Genomic DNA, 8419 nt, shown 5'->3' on the forward strand with positions numbered 1-8419 from the left:
TAAAGCCTTTTTTCGGGATATTCCATGATGGGTAAAATTTGGAAAAAAACTTCGCAAAATAAAATAAGCCACTGGGAACTGATTTTTATTGGTTTTAACCCTTCTGAAATTGTGATAATGTTCCCCTTTAATGACTCCTCCTTAGCAGAAATGTAATTATTATGGTCAGACCCGGAACCAAATAACACTGATAAACAAGGGATTAATGTATCGCCATTTTTATGAATTTGTTGTAAAACAAAGCAAATATTGGGCTATATAGAATTATTAAATATTATATTTAAATAAATGCGTTCATTTAATACATTTTTACATCAACACAAATCCTATCTAAAATAAATTAAGCAATAAAATAAGACATACAAATTGTATGTTCCTTAATTTATTTTTGTATTTTAATTCATAATTTTAAGAAAATAAAAATAAATGGACTTTCGTCTGGCGTTTTTAAAAGATATATTCATTAAAAACATCATATTCAGCGACTCGCTCGGTCCCTTATTTGTCAAAAATGTTAGCACATTTTACAAATTCTTTGGTTTCAATTTAGTATTTTTAAGCATAAAATGGCTAAATAAACTTAAATGGACGAAATTTAAGTTACAGGTAGCGGTCTTTTCAGCATGACCCCAGAGATAAAGAGACCACAGCCGCAAGGCAGAACATGCCTAAAATAGTATTTTAATGAACAAAAATAAGGCGAGTGCAGCTTGGAAGTGCACAAGACACAACATTTCTTTAGAAAAGTCAAACATAGTAGAGTAGCAAATGTACAAAGAACAATGATCCAACACTGACAGACTGACAGGCAGGGCAGGTAGGAGCCTGATTGGCAACCAGGAACAGGTGTGTCCTTTGGCCAATCAGGGACAGGTGAGGGAGGCAGCACTCAGTGGCAGACAAGGGGAGTGAAACTACAAAATAAGAGCACCAGACAGCAACTTAAACAGCACACACTCGGGGAAAACAGTCATCAGAGTCTGGATTAAAAACTTAATCGCTGTTTTTGCAGGTTAGTTGTGTTAAAGAAGTGTGTGTGTGTGTGTGTGTGTGTGTGTGTGTGTGTGTGTGTGTGTGTGTGTGTGTGTGTGTGTGTGTGTGTGTGTGTGTGTGTGTTAATTACTGTACATTCCATGCATTACAGTACAGAAGTAGTATTATTTTGCTTCTATTTTTCTTCATCTAAAACAGAGGTGTCCAAAGTGCGGCTGGCAGGTCAATTTTTAACGGCTCCACAACACATTTTAAAAGTACTATGGAAACAAATTAAAAACCTAAAAAGTGGTATAAAAGAGCAAACAGGTGAAATGTAACAAGAACATGTTGCAATGTTTACTGTAATAACACAAAGCTGCCATGCAGGCTGTTTATTTCTTTAAAAAAAAAAATAGTGAATCAAAATCAATTATGAATTATTGACCACTTCAAGGCTCCAATGAAGTCACATCGAATATTCCACTTTGAGATATTCTTTGGGGAAAATGTTGCATATTTTGTGTTTGCCATATAAAAAAACTGGGCTGTTTTTTTGTTTTTGTTTTCAAAGAAGGGCCTAAAACAAACAAAAAACGTAAACTACCAAAAAAAACTTATAATTGACAAATAGATCTGAAGTTGATCTTGAGACCATTGTGTTAAAAGTAAACAGTAAAAATATATATATTATTTATTTTTGAACATTTTAATGAGTAGGACCTCCATAGTGTTTTGTTTTGAAGTGTCATTGCACAAAAAATAACAGTGAATTAAAATCATTTGTTATATGAGTTGTTGACTTTTTACGGCTCCAATTATTATATAATCTCAAATATTCTACTTAAACATTTTATTGGGTGAAAACATTGCATACTTTGTTTTTTTTCCATTAAAAAAAACATGTTTTTCTTTGACAAAAAGAGAATACGACTTCACTCTTTAAAAAGGACATATTGACAGATAGACCTAATGTTGATCTAGATCAGGGGTGTCAAGCTCAAATACAGAGTGGGCCAACATTCTAAACTGAACAAAGCCGAGGGCCAAAGTTGAACAACTTAACCTTTTAATTGGGACCCAAACAAGTTCTGCATTGAATATTGAACAAGCAAGGTTTATATAACTTTATAGTGACATGCAATATCCAGTTTTGTTGGTAGCGGGGGTGTATATTGTAGCGTCCTAGTGCTGCAAGGGGTTCTGGGTATTTGTTCTTTTGTGTTGATGTTGTGTTACAGTGCTGATGTTCTCCCGAAATGTGTTTGTTATTCTTGTTTGGTGTGGGTTCACAGTGTGGTGCATATTTGTAACAGAGTTAAAGTTGTTTATACGGCCACCCTCAGTGTGACCTGTATGGCTGTTGACCAAGTATGCCTTGCGTTCACTTGTGTGTGTGTGTGTGTGTAGAATCCGCATATATTACGTGACTGGGCCAGCACGCTGATTGTATGGCGGAAAAGCGGACGCTAAAAGCAGTACCTTTAAGGCACGCCGCCGATATTGTTGTCAGAGTGGAAATCGGGAGAAATTCAAGAGAATGGTTGCCCCGGTAGATTTTCGGGGGGGGCACTGAAATTCATGAGTCTCTGTATAATACCGGCGGGCCGGCTCTAAAGGTAATTTAATATTGTCTCAAGGGCCAAAATAAATTACATGGCGGGCCAGAGTTTGACACCCATGATCTAGAGATTTAAAACTTGAATAATAGTAAAAATAACAATGACACATTTTTAACATTTTATTTTTACCAAAACCCTTTGGGGTCCTCGGGATCAAGCCTGAGTGAAGAACTAAATGTATATTTTTTATTCATATATTGTATTGTTTTTTCAAATAAATGGCCCCAGCTTGCTTTGATTTTTCAGTGTATGGCCCTCAGTGGAAAAAGTTTGGACACCCCTGATCTAAAACAAATATCAAGGTGACTATAGGGGTGTTACTTTATTTCATGTTATTTTAGGCTTTCAATATTGGTCAAAGTTGTTTATGCTCTAACTATAATTACTGTAAATACATAAATAAGAATTACTACCTTGTGTATGTTTGCTTATTGGGGTCTGGAACAATATACAAGCGATAGACGAGGGACAACTGTACACGTACAATTATTTTTATTTTTGATGTATTATATATATTCTTTACGGGTTTTTACAGAAATACTATCGGAAAAAATAAATAAAAATATAACAAAAAATAATAATAATAATAAAAAATATATATACACATTTTTAAAAAAAGAGAAAATATTAGTAATAACATTAATAATAAAAAGGATAAAAGGAATCAGAGACATATTTCAACATAAAACCACAGACAGACTGCACATGGACAATATGCCTTCATCCTGCCAATTATTTTATATATATATAAATAAAATTATGAGGTTTTACAGACATGAATTTGACGAAAAATATATCTTATTGTCTTGCTGAAATAAGCAGGGGCGTCCATGATAACGTTGCTTGGATGACAACATAAGTTGCTCCAAAACCTGTATGTACCTTTCAGCATTAATGGTGCCTTCACAGATGTGTAAGTTACCCATGCCTTGGGCACTAATACACCCCCATACCATCACAGATTCTAGCTTTTCCACTTTGCGCCTATAACAATCCGGATGGTTCTTTTCCTCTTTGTTCCGGAGGACACCACGTCCACAGATTCCAAATATAATTTGAAATGGGGACTCGTCAAACCACAGAACACTTTTCCACTTTGCATCAGTCCATCTTAGATGAGCTCGGGCCCAGCGAAGCCGGCGGTGTTTCTGGGTGTTGTTGATAAATGGGTTTTGCTTTGCATAGTAGAGTTTTAACTTGCATTTATAGATGTAGCGACCAACTGTAGTTACTGACAGTTGTTTTATGAAGTGTTCCTGAGCCCATGTGGTGATATCCTTTACACACTGATGTCGGTTTTTGATGCAGTACCGCCTGAGGGCTCAAAGGTCCATAATATCATCGCTTACGTGCAGTGATTTCTCCAGATTCTCTGAACCTTTTGATGATTTTACGGACCGTAGATGGTAAAATCCCTAAATTCCTTGCAATAGCTCGTTGAGAAATGTTGTTCTAAAACTGTTCAACAATTTTCTTACAAAGTGGTGACCCTCACCCCATCCTTGTTTGTGAATTACTTAGCATTTCATGGAAGCTGTTTTTATAGCCAATCATGGCACCCACCTGTTCCCAATTAGCCTGCACACCTGTGGGATGTTCCAAATAAGTGTTTGATGAGCATTCCTCAACTTTATCAGTATTTATTGCCACCTTTCCCAACTTCTTTGTCATGTGTTGCTGGCATCAAATTTTAAAGTTAATGATTTGTCAAAAAAAAAATGTTTATGAGTTTGAACATCAAATATGTTGTCTTTGTAGCATATTCAACTGAATATGGCTTGAAAAGGATTTGCAAATCATTATATTCTGTTTATATTTACATCTAACACAATTTCCCAACTCAAATGGAAACGAGGTTTGTGTGTATGTATATATATATATATATATATGTATGTATGTATGTATGTATGTGTGTGTGTGTGTGTATATATGTGTATATATATATATATATATGTACATATATATGTATGTATGTATATATACATATGTATGTGTGTATGTATATATATATATATACATGGCCGACACATCCTTTCACTATCATATATATGATACTAAAAAGAGAATGTATTAGTAATAACTTTATTCATGAATAACACAACAGGGTCCCTTGCGAAGGGCAGAGATGGGCATCGCCACCACCCGCCGACTGGTGCTGAAGAAATGTACGGGACCGACCTTCAAGTTGTACAGGTACGACCATATGATCTCACTGAAACACTAGTAACACAATAAGAAGATAAGGGATTTTCCAGAATTATCCTAGTAAATGTGTCTAATAACATCTGAATCGCTCCCACTGTAGTCTTTTTTTTTTTCTAGTCCTTCACTCTCACTTTCCTCATCCACGAATCTTTCAACCTCGCTCAAATTAATGGGGAAATTGTCGCTTTCTCAGTCCGAATCGCTCTAGCTGCTGGTGGCCATGATTGTAAACAATGTTCAGATGTGAGGAGCTCCACAACCCTGATGTCATGCACACATCGTCTGCTACTTCCTGTACAGTCAAGGCTTTTTTATTAGCGACCAAAAGTTGTAAACTTTATATGGCCGGTTTAGTTTACTAAATTACAATTTAAAATTTCCCGCTGAGTTTCTTGTTGAAAACGTCACAGAATGATGACGCGTGTTTGTGACATTATTGGTTGAAGCGGACATATTATCCCAGCACCACTTGTGGCTAAAAGTCGTCTCTTTTCATCGCATAATTACACAGTATATTGGACGTCTGTGTTGCTGAATCTTTTGCAATTTGTTCAATTAATAATGGAGACGTCAAAGAAGAATGCTGTTGGTGGAAAGCGGTGGATTGCAGCTGCCTTTAGCAACCAAAACACAGCCGGTGTTTTTTTGTTTGTTGTGAAGCTTTAACACAGAGCAGTCAAGCGAACATGTTTCTCTACGTCAACCAGCAAGTTTTTTGGATGGGAAAATTGTGATACTAAGTCGGCTCTTACCGGAGACTCGAGTGGATTACGCGACCTCATCCTGCAGCTCATAGAGACAGTTTTGATCTTGGCTCCTCCGCTTCTCTCAGACACTGGCGTTCACCGACTTTCAGGTATGACTTTATAATCTCACTAAAATACTATTAACACAATAATCAGATAAGGGATTTTCCAGAATTATCCTGGTAAATGTGTTCAATTACATCTGAAACGCTCACACTGCCACCGGCTGGAGCGGACGCCTTTTCGTTTCGTTTTTTTTTTTTTTTTCATTCACAAATCTTTCATCCTCGCTCAAATGAATGGGGAAATCATCGCTTTTTCGGTCCGAATCCCTCTCGCTGCTGGTGGCCATGATTGTAAACAATGTTCAGATGTGAGGAGCTCCACAACCCGTGACATCACGCGCACATCGTCTGCTACTTCCGGTACAGGCAAGGCTTTTTATTAGCGACCAAAAGTTGCCAACTTTATCGTCGATGTTCTTTACTAAATCCTTTCAGCAAAAATATGGCAATGTGGTGAAATGATGAAGTATGACACATAGAATGGAGCTGCTATCCCCGTTTAAATAAGAACATCTCATTTCAGTAGGCCTTTAAAACGCCAGTGACTTCCTTCCCTGCTAAGCTAACAAGATGCTAGCACTTAGAGTTGGTTGTAAGACAGACAGGTGTTGAACTCCCACAAACGAGGCAGTGCGTCCATTTCATCTATAATGAAGAACAATTATGTCAGCGCACGAGTCGTCCTTTTTTCTCGCCAACACCCTTGCTCGTCTCGCCGTTTATTGATTAAAGAGTGCCGACTTACTTTTTAACGCTCTCTTCCCCAATTCTGACCCGGCGATGCGTGGCGGCAGCTCCTCGGACCCTCGCCCCCGGGGCTGCCAAATTACCCGCTAAATAGTCCGACGGCAACGGCGACGCTAATTGAGATGATCATTATTATAATTGTGGTGCCTGAGAAGCGCGTCTTAAATAATTTGCATTGCTCTCAAGTTGATTTTTGGACGCACAGTGCAAAAAATAATTGCATAGCTCCGAGGCACGGCCGCTCTGATTCGGTGGCGAGGAAGGAGATTCTCCTGCCCCCTCAAACCCTCCCCACTGTCGGCCCCCATCACCCCCCAGCTCATGTCATTGTTGGCAAAGCGTAAAGTTTTTTTACAGGTCGCTCGGTCAGCAAACTTTCTTTTTGGCATCCTGTGAAAAAGTTTCAATATGATCATACAAGAATACATAGTTTAGTGATGCAAGATGATTATATAAGTATTTACCCGATTGTAGCTGAGATAGGCACCAGCGCCCCCCGCGACCTCAAAGGGAATAAGCGGTAGAAAATGGATGGCCGGATGAACAAAGCATTCAAAGTACTAATATCACACAACACTGTACTAACATTGCAGACATGTCTGTAATACTCTCCACAAACATGGCCGACATATCTACGACTGACTGCACAAACATGGCCGACATATCTACGACTGACTGCACAAACATGGCCGACATAACTACTACTTACTGCACAAACATGGCCGACATATCTACGACTTACTGCACAAACATGGCCGACATATCTACGACTTACTGCACAAACATGGCCGACATATCTACTACTTACTGCACAAACATGGCCGACATATCTACTACTTACTGCACAAACATGGCCGACATATCTACGACTTACTGCACAAACATGGCCGACATATCTACGACTTACTGCACAAACATGGCCGGCATATCTACGACTTTCTGCACAAACATGGCCGACATATCTACGACTTACTGCACAAACATGGCCGACATATCTACGACTTTCTGCACAAACATGGCCGACATATCTACGACTTTCTGCACAAACATGGCCGACATATCTACGACTGACTGCACAAACATGGCCGACATATCTACGACTTACTGCACAAACATGGCCGACATATCTACGACTTACTGCACAAACATGGCCGACATATCTACGACTTACTGCACAAACATGGCCGACATATCTACTACTTACTGCACAAACATGGCCGACATATCTACTACTTACTGCACAAACATGGCCGACATATCTACGACTTTCTGCACAAACATGGCCGACATATCTACGACTTACTGCACAAACATGGCCGGCATATCTACGACTTTCTGCACAAACATGGCCGACATATCTACGACTGACTGCACAAACATGGCCGACATATCTACGACTTACTGCACAAACATGGCCGACATATCTACGACTTACTGCACAAACATGGCCGACATATCTACTACTTACTGCACAAACATGGCCGACATATCTACTACTTACTGCACAAACATGGCCGACATATCTACGACTTACTGCACAAACATGGCCGACATATCTACGACTTACTGCACAAACATGGCCGGCATATCTACGACTTTCTGCACAAACATGGCCGACATATCTACGACTTTCTACACAAACATGGCCGACATATCTAAGACTTACTGCACAAACATGGTCGACATATCTACAACTTACTGCATAAACATGGCCGGCATATCTACGACTTACTGCACAAACATGGCCGACATATCTACGACTTACTGCACAAACATGGCCGACATATCTACGACTTACTGCACAAACATGGCCGACATATCTACGACTGACTGCACAAACATGGTCGACATATCTACGACTTACTGCACAAACATGGCCGACATATCTACGACTTACTGCACAAACATGGCCGACATATCTACGACTTACTGCACAAACATGGCCGACATATCTACGACTTACTGCACAAACATGGCCGACATATCTACGACTGACTGCACAAACATGGCCGACATATCTACGACTTACTGCACAAACATGGCCGACATATCTACGACTTAC

General features: G+C 39.1%; 1 long non-coding RNA gene across 1 annotated transcript in view; it reads left to right on the forward strand.

Moving 5' to 3' along the window:
• The first annotated feature begins 878 nt into the window (after window positions 1-878).
• The window catches only part of LOC133559948 (uncharacterized), a 39602-nt gene continuing 32061 nt past the window's right edge, over window positions 879-8419 (forward strand). The window contains exons 1-2 of the long non-coding RNA XR_009808354.1: window positions 879-1012; window positions 4699-4787. This is a non-coding gene — a long non-coding RNA (uncharacterized LOC133559948). The remainder of the gene's footprint in view (window positions 1013-4698; window positions 4788-8419) is intronic.

Source organism: Nerophis ophidion, linkage group LG10 (genome assembly GCF_033978795.1).
Source record: "Nerophis ophidion isolate RoL-2023_Sa linkage group LG10, RoL_Noph_v1.0, whole genome shotgun sequence".
NCBI lineage: Eukaryota > Metazoa > Chordata > Actinopteri > Syngnathiformes > Syngnathidae > Nerophis > Nerophis ophidion.